The sequence below is a fragment of the Castanea sativa genome, chromosome 6 (genome assembly GCF_040712315.1).
Source record: "Castanea sativa cultivar Marrone di Chiusa Pesio chromosome 6, ASM4071231v1".
Classification (NCBI taxonomy): domain Eukaryota; kingdom Viridiplantae; phylum Streptophyta; class Magnoliopsida; order Fagales; family Fagaceae; genus Castanea; species Castanea sativa.
In genome coordinates, this window is record NC_134018.1 from 33,638,342 (window position 1) to 33,651,608 (window position 13,267).

The following is a 13,267-nucleotide window of genomic DNA, read 5'->3' on the forward strand; positions in this document are numbered from 1 at the left end:
TCGCAATTTGATTAGGGGTCAAAAAATAGAAGAAGGTCCATAATTATTTTTAATTTTAATTAGTTCATAATACTTTGAAAAAAGATTTAGATGAGAAAACAAAATTTATGAAGGAAAGCACCTCTTATATTTGCATGGGAGAGTGCAGAGAATGGAAGAGGTAGTTGGGTTACAATAGCAATACATAGTAAATTTGGTTATCCCATCCCCTCTCCTCTTTTTTACCTTTCTCGTCTCTTTCCATTCAAGCAAAGTTTCTAAACTAAGCAAATTGTACCGTGAATTTGGGTGTGCTATTTAGAACCGGGATTTGGGTTAAGTTCTACATTTGGAATTCTACAACCAACAATTTCTAGTTTTAGCTAAGTTAGAAAAATTGTATTTGTTGGTTGTAGAATTCCACAATCTGTTGTTGGCTCTGGATATGTTCCAATTGGACTCAGCCATGCACTGGATAAGGCTGAATTAACAATTTGATTGATTTCCCAACCGTTTCCCTGCCACCGGCCCACCAACTCCACAGTGATTATGTTTACCTGTTCAATTTTCAATCTTTGATGATCTTTTATTTATGCTAACACAAGTAACCCATGACTCAAGAACTTGTTATTTATTAAGGTGTGGATGACTAAAAGTTCACAAATTCCCTGCTCTTTCCAAATAATAAATTTTATAATTGTTTTTAAATGATCGATGGAATTTACAATCCTATCATTTTAGTTCTCCTTTCAAATCTCAGTTCCTTCATCTAAAACACATAATTAAAGAAAACGTGAATGACACTAAGAATAGATTGTGAAATTGTTTTTTTGTGAATTCTTCCTAAATTGAGATAGGATCTGCTCTCATACACTAAATGAAAGGAGTGATTTGAAAAAAATAATTTGAATCAATAAAAAATTCCATGTTGTAGTGGTTGATGCAAATAAAAATTGGCCATTTGTCCAGCTACGCAGTAGATGCCTTTTTTTTCTTTTTTAAATCAAGTTGCTTAAACCAATCACATATAAAGAAGGAAAGTCACAACCAAAAATTAAAAGAGAATCCGACCTGCCGGATTCGAACCAGCGACCTAAGGATATCCAGACAGGAGTTTTCCCACTACAGTCCTCCGCTCTACCAACTGAGCTAAGGTCGGTTCTTGTATTATTTTCTCTTAATAAAAATATAATTGAACTTTAAGCCTTTAGCAGACCACCATTGACCGTTCACAATTGGTACGGTATATGATAAATGTAAGGAAAATTTAGAAAGGGCCAAAGTAGCTCAGCGGCCAGAATGCTAAATATGTAAATTTTTTTGACATAGTGCTATAGTACCATCGTAAGAGTATCTCCATCCCAAAACCCTGTCTTATCCTATTTTACCATCTTAGAAAGCTACTTTATCAATTATATCATACCATTTTATAATACACTCAACATTCTACTTTTTATATTCCTATACAACACATTAAAATAATATATTTACACAATAAAATGTATATATTTGCAATAAGGAGAGAGAGAGAGAGAGGAGAGAGAGAAAGTTTGTTGGAGTTTTTTTTTTTTTTTTTTTTTTATAAAAAGTATGAGAGAGATAATTAAAAATTAATTTTCAAAAATACCATTTTGCTACAGTAGCATCATATAAATAAGATGCTATTGTAGCACAATTGTAAAAACTTTTACAATTCTGAATGTTTACAAGTCCGAATGTTGGTGAATTTTGGCCTTTAATGCTATATCATCTCAACATTTCCCATTTGGCAGTTAGGATGAGAATGCTCTAAATATATGATGGTATTATAGCTGAATGGTATAAACAAATATACATTTTAATACACTCTCTCATACTTTTTAGCTCCCCGAAATTTCTCTCTCCTCTCTCTCATTATTTCTCTTCTCTTGTCTCTCTTCCTTCTCTCTTTCTCATCTGCTCTCTCCTCTCTTCAGACCCAAAACCCTATCTGCTCTCTCCGATGACCCTCTCTCTCTCTCTCTCATCTGGTGGTTGTGGGTTTCTTTATCTCTTTCATCGTTTTTTTTTCCTAGTGGTGGTGAGTTTGTAACTGATGTGGGCGTGAATCAAGTGGTGCAGCGGTGGCAAGGGCAGAGGATTATGGCGGTGTGGGCCTAGTGGCTTGGCTACTGTCGATGAAGCTTGACCCTCTCTCTCTCTCTCTCTCTCTCTCTCTCTCTCTCTCTCTCTCTCTTTCTCATCTGGTGGTATGTTGGGGTTCAGCTATGGATTTTGGAGTTTGGTTTGTTGGTGGTTTGTTGGTGGTTTTCTGATTTTGGTTTGTTGGCATGGTGGTGGTGATTTTGCTATGGATTTTGGATTTTGATTTTACTATGGATTTTGGCTGGGTGGTGAGATCAGTGGTCGGGTTTGATTTTGCTATGAATTTTGGGTTTTGATTTTGCTATGGATTTTGGCTGGGTGACAAGACTAGGATTTTGGGTGGGTAGGTGGTGTAACTACGTTGCTTAGCGAAGGTGGGTGGCGTGACTGAGAAGTTGGACGGCGGTGGTTGTGGGTAATTGAGAGAGTAAGAGAAATAGAGATCAGAGAGAGAAGTGAGAAATATGTTTATATTATTTTAATGTGTAGTATAGTAAAATAAAAGTTGGGATATTGGGTGTATTATAAAATTGTATTGTATAATTGATAAAATAGGTTTTTGAGGTGGTAAAATAGAATATGATAGGATTTGCGGTTATGAATGCTCTTATAAAACAAAAGTAAACAACTAAGTGTTTGTTTGTTTGCATTTTTAGATGGCAAAAAACACTTTTTACTTTAAAGTTCAAAATGCTAGGTGTTTGGTGGGTATTAAAAATCCACTTTAGTAAGAAAGATGTTTTTTCAAAAAGTGCAAGACCCCCAAAAAGCCAAAGGATCTTTGGCTAGCTTTTGCAAAAAAGTCACTTCAACTTTCAGGAATTGTTGGTTCAATTACCAAATTGCTCACTTGTTTTATTAAAAACCCAACTTTACCCTTTGAAACCCCTTCAGACCATTATGCTAGAACAGATAACACCATATTTAATAAGACAAAAACATTATTAAAATAGTGATATTGATATTATTAAAAATAGATAACATTATTAAAGTAAAACAGATAACATACTTGGTTCAAAATTTTTAGAATAACAAATAATTGATGCTAAAAAAAATTAACATTATTAAAATAATACCAATAATAATAATAATAATAATAATAATAATAATAATAATATTAAGTAGCTTTTTTTTTTAAGTAAGTATTATGAAGTAGTTGATTTAAAAATGAAATAAACTCCCTTATATATACATTGTTCTTTTTGGTAATTTACCACTCAAACCACCACTTTTATGAATATTAGTCAAACACTTAGCTTTTTCAAAAAACACTTTTTAACAGTTTTTACCAAACACTCAGCGTTTTCAAAAAGTTCAGTTTCATACCATACTTTTTGAAAACTCCACTTTTTCAAAAAGCACAGTTTCAAAAAATTTGAACCAAACTCACCCTAAACATAAAGTGGCATTGCTATGAAGCAGTTGGATAGCCTTAGGCTTTTGATATTGTCAACTATAAAAGTGAAAAACACAAACCTCCCATCTCCCCATTGGTTTATTTGCTTTAGGATAAATTCTATTAAAATATTGAGATTTGGGTTAATACCAATCAGGTTTAAGATTTTTCAAAATAGACTAATTTGGTCCCTAAAGTCAACTTAGTCTCTAAAACAGTTGAGAAAAAATAACTAGTTGTTTAGGGACTAAGTTGGCTTTTAAGGACCAAATTGGCTATTTTTTAAAATTCTTAGACTTGATTGTCATTAGCTTAGATCTTAGGATATATTAGTAGAATTTACCCTTTACTTTATTATAATGATACAACACTACTTTGCAATTGTTCAATGATCTTTTAGTTGTATTTAGTAGGGTTTTTTTTTCTTTCTCAAACTAGATTTAAGCCTAAGTCTTACAGCCAAAATTCATTTTATTTTCTTTTATAATATAAACTTATAGTCTTTGAGAAACTATTAACTCCTCTTACTAATAGATGCTTAATTTGAAGATAAATGAGAGGAAACAAGACGTTAAAATTGGGCTTCCATTAACAGGATTTTTAGCTTTTTTAAAACGAATGAGATGTGGCTCAGTTAATATACACTGAATACTCATTAATTTATTGTGACCATATTTAGTGTTGGGCATTGGTAAGTCTTGTTAGACTTATGCCTTAGTTTGATGTTGAGGTAGAGTATAGGATTTTAAGCCTGATCCATGATAGGCAGGTTCACCACATATATAGGACTAGGTCCTCTTTCCACTCTGAACAGCAGCCTATATCTCATTGAGTCATTCTTTTAGAGATTAAGGTGGCTTGCCCCATTGAGATCCATCTTGAAAGGAGGAGTATCCTGGGCATTTGCTGAGTGGGCGCGTGTGATTTCATTATAGCCACTAATATTATTAAGGTTTGTTCATGGTGTCTATAAGGTATGTATCTAAACTCTCGTTGATTTATTGGTTGTTTGTATTTTAGTATCTAGCATGTGTATTGCTTTAACTCTTACACAAGAAACTTGACATCTTTGTCCTATGCTAACAATACAACATATAGGAAATAAAATATATGATGGTGCATGCTAAACCAATAAGCTAAGTTTGAAAATGCAATTTAGTGAGTTCAAACTCGAATCTTGTTCAAAATAAATTAAATGGATAATTTTATACTTTTTAATATTTAATTCGACTTGATTCTTTTCCAATTGTATATATGTACCATTCATTACAATCCGATTTGTTTGAATATTTAACACGTAGCTTGACTCCGTTCGTTTAACATTGAAAAGGCGTATGTCATATTATATGAAAATCATGTGGTAGTCACTCATCTTAGTTATATGAGAAATGCTAACGAATGCCCTAAAGGCATTGGTTAATAATCTATTTAAAAAAAGTTTTTATGAGAAAATGAAATAAAGTAATTAATATTTTGACAACTTTTTTCATTTTTCATAAAAGTAGTATTAAAACTTTCCTCAAATGAATTGTTAGCCAATACCCTAAGGGCATTCGTTAGCATGACCCTAGTTATATTTGTTTCTTTTTAGATAAAAGTTAAGTTAATTTTTCCAAATTAACTACGTAGTGACAGCGTTGACATTTTATCTCTCTCTAGATTCTCGATAATTTTTTGAGCCTTCTTGTTTTGAACTTGAATTTCTAAAAGTTTGAATTTTGAAACTCCACTGCCTCAATCCACACGAAAGAAAGGCCAATCGAAACAATATTCTTTTCTTGTCGTTGCACCCATAAAAAATCCTTTGGATTGGTTTTGTCTTCTTTAAAGGTAACATTAAAATCCACAAAAAGTAATATACAAACGCAATCAATTAATTAAAAAAATCTGGAGATGACCTCATTTGGAAAGATCAAGCTTAAATTTGAGGAAATTAAGGAAAACTGCTAATAGGAGAGATATATACATGCTTACTTTTGTTTTTTGAGAGTATTTAAACCTATAGCATTCCCAGATCTCTTATTTAATTATTAGAGACTTTACCAGTTGAGTTAACTGAAATTCACATATATATACTTATTTGATTAGTCTTGAAATGAATTCTTGGATCCTTAAATCATGATATGATATGTAGTGTAAACAAAGGCGGAGCTCAAGAGGACAGGTGAATTGCTTAGGCAGGTAATTTGGTAAAAAAAAATTTAACAATTTTAAATTGACATATGAATTAGTTGGTGGAAAATGTTGTTTGTCAGACTTGGGCTAGATTTAAAGTTTTTTTCAGAACTCTAGTGATCCAACCAAGTGGTTCATATTCCGGACTGGATTCATCCCTCTTGTAATTTTTTTTTTTTGCTGAATATCCCTCTATTAATTGGATGAATTGAGCTATAAGCATAAAAAATTGCTTAAGCAGTAAGTTGTGATATATACAAGTAATAAAGGTAATGCCAGTAAAGTCCTACTTAAAAGTGATTACTGATGACACAAATCATAGAGTATCACCTCAAAGGCTCAAACAATTATGAAATTTGTTAGATATGTATTATCAAAAAGTCTAATATTACAACTTTGCCACGACTCCAGTATAACCAACTATGACTAATAGATAAAAACATATTGGTACATTCATGTGAAATAAATAGTTTATGATTTATAGTCGACCACTTTGGTAAGTTGCGATAAAAATAATAGATAAGGTGCTCGGTCACATAACAATTAATGTACGTAGAATTTGCTTTCTCGCTAAAAAAAAATAAAAATGTAGAATTGCTTTCTCGCTTGACCAGGGTAGATGATTGGGCAATGATTCTCATGATCATATAAATGATGCATCGTCCTGGTCGAGAGAAGATGAATATGGAGAGATTATTGCCCAAATCATTTAACGAGAATATCAAAAGAACCCTACCTTTTGGATGTTAGTTTTTTATTTATTTATTTTATTTTTAAAGGTTCTACTTTAGTTGTCCCCAAAAAACAAAAAAGCACGGGACACTTGGGAATTGCTCCAATGGTACTTGTGAGAAGAGTAAATAAGACGTATAAACTTTGCATACAGGGTAAAGCAGCCTTTGAATATTGTGAATCACGTAACTCATGTTTCTTTTTGCTTTTTCGCATAAACGAAAAAGTTGTGCGGTGCCTCCAGCAATTAAATTGAAATTCCAATAATACTGATTCTCAACAAAAAAAATAAAAAATAAATGTAATGCTACATCTAATCTAATACAAATATTAATATGCAAAGCTTAATTATAAACTGATGTACGTGTCACTAATTTAACAAATAATTTAAATATTTGTTTGTTATATAATTTAAATGGAACTAATCTTATTTACTATCCTCTTAAAAAAAAGTGTAATATATTAGTTTATAAGTTTTTTCTGTAGTAATTTTAAGAATTTTTTTAATGCAATTTGGGTTACAGAAATTTTTATGCAACCCACATGGTGATTAAAAAAAAAAAATCATCTATATGTACTTATAATCACATGATATTTTTAATAAGCCATGTGACTTACTTAAATAATACACATATATAGGTTTTTTAATCGTCGCCACTGGGCCCTGTAGCCTAGTGGCACCCGGTGTCCCTGTATACCTAGAGCTTAGGGGTTCTATCCCCCTCATTTACCTAACAAAAAAAAAAAAGGTTTTTTAATCGTCACGTAATGGTTTGCAAAAATTTACTACAATTTAGATTGCATAAAAACCTCGCTCAATATGTAATAACTAGCATTTTCTTTAGATTTTCAATTTTCAGATTACCTATAAGCCATAAAGCATATTTTAGATGTGGTGACAATATACATCATATACACCATAGAGGATCTAAAATCTATATAAATCAATACATTGTTAATAAATTGGGCATAAACTTAAATGTTTTATTGGTAAATATAGTGTGGGTTCATTGTAGTTAGATCAATAGGTAACGTCTCTTATCCTTGAACTAAGGATCTGTGGCTAAATACAAGTTATTGATCTCTTGACCTAATAATAAAAATTAATTATCATGAAATGAATCTTACAATTTTTTTAATTGTATAGTTTTTATATAAAAATAAAATAAATTATTGTGGCATAAAATTAGTGCTGTTTGTTTTAACTTAAAATGATAGTTTATTTATTGCTAATTTTTTAAATCTTATCTTTTTCAAATATAATTATATTTTTACCAATGCAACCGTACTCTCTCTGTTCTCTTTTGCTGCCGATCTCTCTTGATGGTGGAGATGCGGCGGTGGCATGGTCGTGGCAATGGTGGTGTGAGCGCTGTTGGTTGTGGATTTTGTGGCATGGGTTTCTGCTGGGTTGTGGGGTAGTCCCATGGTTATGGCGCGATGGTGGCATGGTCATGGGTCTTGGTTGGGTGGTCGGACTCTGAATCTCAAGAGTTCCTCCCACTCTCTCATCCTCTCAGCTTTTGGGTTCCACAAGTGACAAACCCACAAGGTCGGATCTGTCATGGGATGTCTGGATCTGTCATTGTGTTGGCAGTGTTTGGGTAGGTAGTGTTTAGGTTGGCTGGCTTTGTGTTTGGGTGGCCGGATCAATGGTGGTTTGGCGTTTGGGGGGTTGGATTGGTGTTTGGGTGGGTTTTTTGTTGTTGTTGTTGTTGGTGGTGGTTGCTGGGGTGCGTGTGGTGGTGGGGTGGTGGTTGCTGCTAGTTTGCTGGAGAGACGGATACAGACCGAAGAGATATAGACTGAGGAAGAGAAGAAAGAGAAAGATGAGAGGGGAAAGTGAAATAAGTTTTTTATTATTATTTTATTAGATAGTTTATATTATTTTATTGGATTGTATCTAAGAATAGAAATTGGAATGTGGGATGTATTGTAAAATATGTTGGTATAATAAATAAAGTTACTTTCTAGATGGTAAAATAGAGACCATAATAGAAACCCAATTGCTAGTGCTCTAAAGGAATGGAAAAAAAATTCCTTCACTATTTTATAAGGATTTTAATTAGTGGGTGTAATTCAATAATCTTCTCTTTCAAATTATTGTAGGAACATATTATTGAGATCACATAAATCCTAAATTATGTACATAAAAGCCTAATAAATTGTTAAGAGCCTTCTAATTCAGTAACATTATTTGGTGTCCTTTATAAGAAGAACAAGGCTGTTAAGGAAGTAATAGGAAAGCATTTGATAATTGTTTAGACTATATAAATGCTCAACAACGATGTACGAGATACTTATCTCTTCTTGTATAGAACACTTTAGATTTTAAAAGAAATAAAATGAATGAATCAATGTTGTGTTTGGATGAAGAAATTTATACTTATCATTTAAATCCTATCAAATTAATACTAGTTACATTTACATTAACTGAGAGGGGGAAGTAAATAGAAGGTGGACGGGGAATAGAAGGTGGGTGGAGGCGGAGATGAAAACTTAGTAGATTTGGCTTAGTGATTGCTATCTATCTATCTATTTGCTATGTATATTTTGGCTGTAAAATCTACTATTTAAATGTAAATTTGGTATTCTAAATGTTGTGGTGGGCCTTTTGTGTTGTTGGGCTTTGATCTCTCTTGCTGTACCACGGCTTGTGATTCTGAAGGAGGAGAGTTGGAACTGGCCTAAGTGAAACACACCTTAGGTCAGCTTGTGCACAAGTTGAGTCATCCCAATATAGATGCACCTTGGTAGGAGTCTTAAATGTACAGCGTGCTCATGGCAAGAATAAGTGTTACAGATATTACAACAGGAAACATAATACGGCAAGATAACTAAAACATTTTATGAATAACACCAACGCCTAAATAACACAACAAAGGAATATAACAAGGTCGTGGCAGAATGATACAATCACGAATAACAAGATTACATCAAACAATTCAGTAATAAGATTACAAGTTAATCATTCATCAACCAAAAAGCAGAACTTGTCTACCAAAGAAATAGGCTTAGCTTTTCAGCAAACACAAGTTTAGAAAAGGAGCCGATCTCCAATGTGGGTAACCTTAGAGAAGGCTCCTACTATAGAAATTACACACTTTGAAAAAAAGGACCTAGATGACTTAAATTATAATTCTTAACTTCTCAGAGAGTGGGTATGTCAAAAGGGAGAGAAATTGGTAGTCTATTGATGCATGCCTCTATTTCTATCACTCATGTTTTTCTCTGATTTCTGTGTTTTTCTTTTCTCTCTTTTTCTTCCTTGTTCTATCTTTGTTTTCTTGCTGTGGTTGTTCCCCCCCCCCTTTCACTGTTCACAACTATTGCCTTTTATACTGTCTGCCATGATATGATTTACCATTTTTATCCCTCAATCGTTTTTGGCTCATTATGGGTGTCCTTCAAAGATAGCCCATTAGCCTGCCGGCTGCCAAGCCACTACCATTATACTGTATTGGCTGCATCATGCCTTATTCCCATGCAAAAACGACTTGTCTTGTCTCTTACCTCTCTTTGTTTTCACTACTTTCATCTAGATAAGGGTTAAACCCTTCCCTCACCTACCTCTATGACATGCATCTAGTGGTTCTAGCTCATACTCACTTCTTTTAGGTGAGATGTCATTCCAGCAAGACATTTCTTCCTAAAGAAGTTTGAGCGGGAACTCCAAAATAGACTCATCTTTTCTCCCTACCGCCAAACCACATTCCCTCATACCCTTGACCTATTGCCCACCTCCCATATAATGGTTGGGTACAAGTAGGTGGTGCCTGGGCCCTGTGTGTATGCTCCACTTCCGTCTGAATCCATTACTTTTATAGTCTTCACGCCTTTGCTATTGCCTCCGTGTTTGTCTGATCCCGCTGTACGTTCTAGTAAGTGTTTAACTCTTGCGGTGTTAAAGACATATAGGCCTTTAGGTTCACGTTTTCTACCTTCCATCTCTTCTTTGGATTGGGTATTGCTTGAGGTGAAGGCCCTCTCCCTCCTTCCTAGCCCATCTTCTTTCCTATATCTGTGGGCCTCTTGGCTAGGGATTTTGCCTTGCCACTACATAGTTCCTGCTATATCATTACCTCTCTTTGATTTCCTTGTTTTCGGGCTGATGTTTCTACCAGTCCACTTTCTATGTCTTTACTTCTTATGGGTTTTACTGGCCAACATTTCTGCTGTGCTAGCACACTTTCCATATCCTTACCTCTTTTGGGCTTTATTGGCCAACATTCTTGCTATACCAGCCCATTTCCCATATCCTTACCTCTCTTAGGCTTTATTGGCCAGTATTCCTACTGTGCCAACCCATTTCATTCCTCGAACTTCCTTAACCCATTTGCTTCTTCTTTATCTCTTTTACTCCCATGAGATTTTGCTAAATCCTTTGAGTTTCCTCAGCCCAATTACCACATTTTTACCTCTTATTATTTTTCTAACTTATTAGCCTTTAAGCCAAACCAATGAATTTACTAATTCATTTCTTGGGCTTCCCCCGTCCATTTACCTCATTTTTACCTTTTATTGTTCTCATGAGTTTATTACTTCATTCATTGGGCTTCCTCGACCCATTTACTTCCTATTCATCTCTTATTATTCTTGTGGGCATATTGACCATTATTCTTGCCATTTCGACCTGCTGAGCTTACTTTACTACTTTCTCTTCCCATTTTCTTCATATTGTTGGGCTTCTTTTGCTATCGGGCCGTTTGTCAAAAGTGGGCATCAACAAATGTTGAAATTATTTTATTTGCCTTTGGATGTGTAAGATAAATGTAATCTATGCAGCTATATATGCAATAATGAATAAAATTTCATGTGACATTTCAATGCATAACTTTAAAATTAATATCAAGTTTTTCCGTGTGTCGCAAGGTGGCACAGGTTAACTACTAGTGAAGGAAGAAAAAGAGAAATAAGAGAGGGGAGAAAGAGGCAGCACGAGAGAGTAGATGAAGAATTTAGGAAATGGTGTATGTACTAGCATTATTTTCGTGCAATGCACAACTTGATGAAGATTCATATGTAAGTTAAAAATTTTAAAAATAATTAAAACTAAATTATTAAATAAGTAGTAACAATAAATTATAAAATTAGTAAAAAATTTTAATAAAAAATTACTGTAAGTTCTATTTTTTTAGAGTTTAGAGTTTTATAAGTGTTTATCTATTTTTATATTTTAAAATTATATTTGTGTTAGAGTTTTGTGTAAATTTCTTAATACAAGATGTGGTATGAGTTTGATCGTTCCTATTTGGGCTATTTGTAATCTATACCCTAATTAGCACAAACAATAATAAACAAAATAGTTTCTCAATACGTATTTTTTTTTCCTTGTGACAATCTAATTTAAAAAATCAACACACCACAAATTAACTACAATAACTAAAACCAAAAATTAAAACATACACAAAAGAGTTCAAAAATTGAGGAAAAAAAAACCTAAATAAGAGAACTAAGAACTTAAATGGGTGTCCGGTATTTTGCTTCTTTATAGTAAACTTCTTTTGGCAATATTTTGCACACAAATTCAGAAGCAAAGAACGATAAGTAGGATGAATTTATTAAATTAAAATATAAGCATAAGTTGCATTGAAAAAAAAAGTTGAGGTTTTTGATTTAAGTTTAGAAAATTTTGATGATAGACTTTTAATTTTATTTATGGCAAAAAATGCAAAACTCACATTTTAAATTTCATATGAATTTATTTCAGTCCTTTAACTTTACTTTCGTTCAATTAAGTCCTTTAAATTTCAAATATGTTCAATTAAGGTTTCTGACTAATTCAGTTAAGTGCTTGCCGTTAAAGTTTCTAATTTTGTTTGTTTCCATTTTATTTTTTCAAATCTAAAAAAAAACATATATGGTTTCCCAGATCTACATAATTAAGAAACACGAATGGTAACCCAAACCAAGAAATGCCCTTCTTCTTTACCTTCACCATCTTCTCTTCTATCTCCATCTCTTCCTCAACCCCACTTCATAATCAAACCTTAGTTCTCAACCCCCTCACTACCCCCGTAAATCAGACCAAGGAGTTGGTGACCAACACTTTGAATTCCTCATACTCGTAAGCCTCCCTCCCTCACTCTCTTTTCTTTTGATTTTTGCAACTGGAATTTGATCAATTTGGTGGGTTTTATTTTGGAAGTTTTGACCAATGAACATTTTTAAGATTAGTATGTTGTTGTATGTGTTTTTCTTACTTTGAAGTTTTGGTCATTGGAATAAGCTTGTTGTTCCAATTGTTAGTCAACGAATGTAAGATTCTATTACTTCTCCCATGGAGGAATGGCCTACTATTGATTTTTTTTAAGGATGCTACTAATGCTATAGGATCTATGTGAATCTAAAATGTGATTTGGCTGAAAGCATGAGCAATTGAATATTTTCGTCATTGAGAAATCATTGATTGGAAGTTGCAAATGTTGAATAAAATAGATTCTTCGAATTCAAGTCATGAGAGGTTTGTAGGAGGTAGTGAGGGAGTTGATGAATAGAGTTTCGGTTTGAAGTAGGGCTAAGGAAGATCAACCTCAACCGTTCTTCTTCTTCATATTCTTTTTTAAAAATTAGTTTTATTTTTATTTTGGTTTTTGAAATTTCAAAATTAGAGACTTAATGGCAAGTAGCTAACGAAAGTGGATGGGAAGCCTTAATTGAACAAATTTGAAACTTAGAGAACTCAATTGAACGAAAGTAAAGTTAAAGGACTGAAACAAATTCAAGTGAAACTTAAAAGGTGGGTTTTATATTTTTGCCTTTATTTAAATTAAATAGTTGTTATATGTTATCCCTTAATTTGAGGAAATATATCATAAAAAATGATATAAAATTAATTTACTAATTAGTCACTCTTAAAAT

The 13,267-nt window shown here is 33.0% G+C and overlaps 1 non-coding gene across 1 annotated transcript; it reads right to left on the reverse strand.

Moving 5' to 3' along the window:
• Positions 1-1,044: 1,044 nt before the first annotated feature.
• On the reverse strand, positions 1,045-1,138 carry TRNAY-GUA (transfer RNA tyrosine (anticodon GUA)). Its single transcript has 2 exons — positions 1,102-1,138; positions 1,045-1,080 (listed from the first exon to the last, which is right to left on the reverse strand). It is a non-coding gene; the product is annotated as a tRNA-Tyr (tRNA).
• Between the last annotated feature and the right edge of the window lie 12,129 nt (positions 1,139-13,267).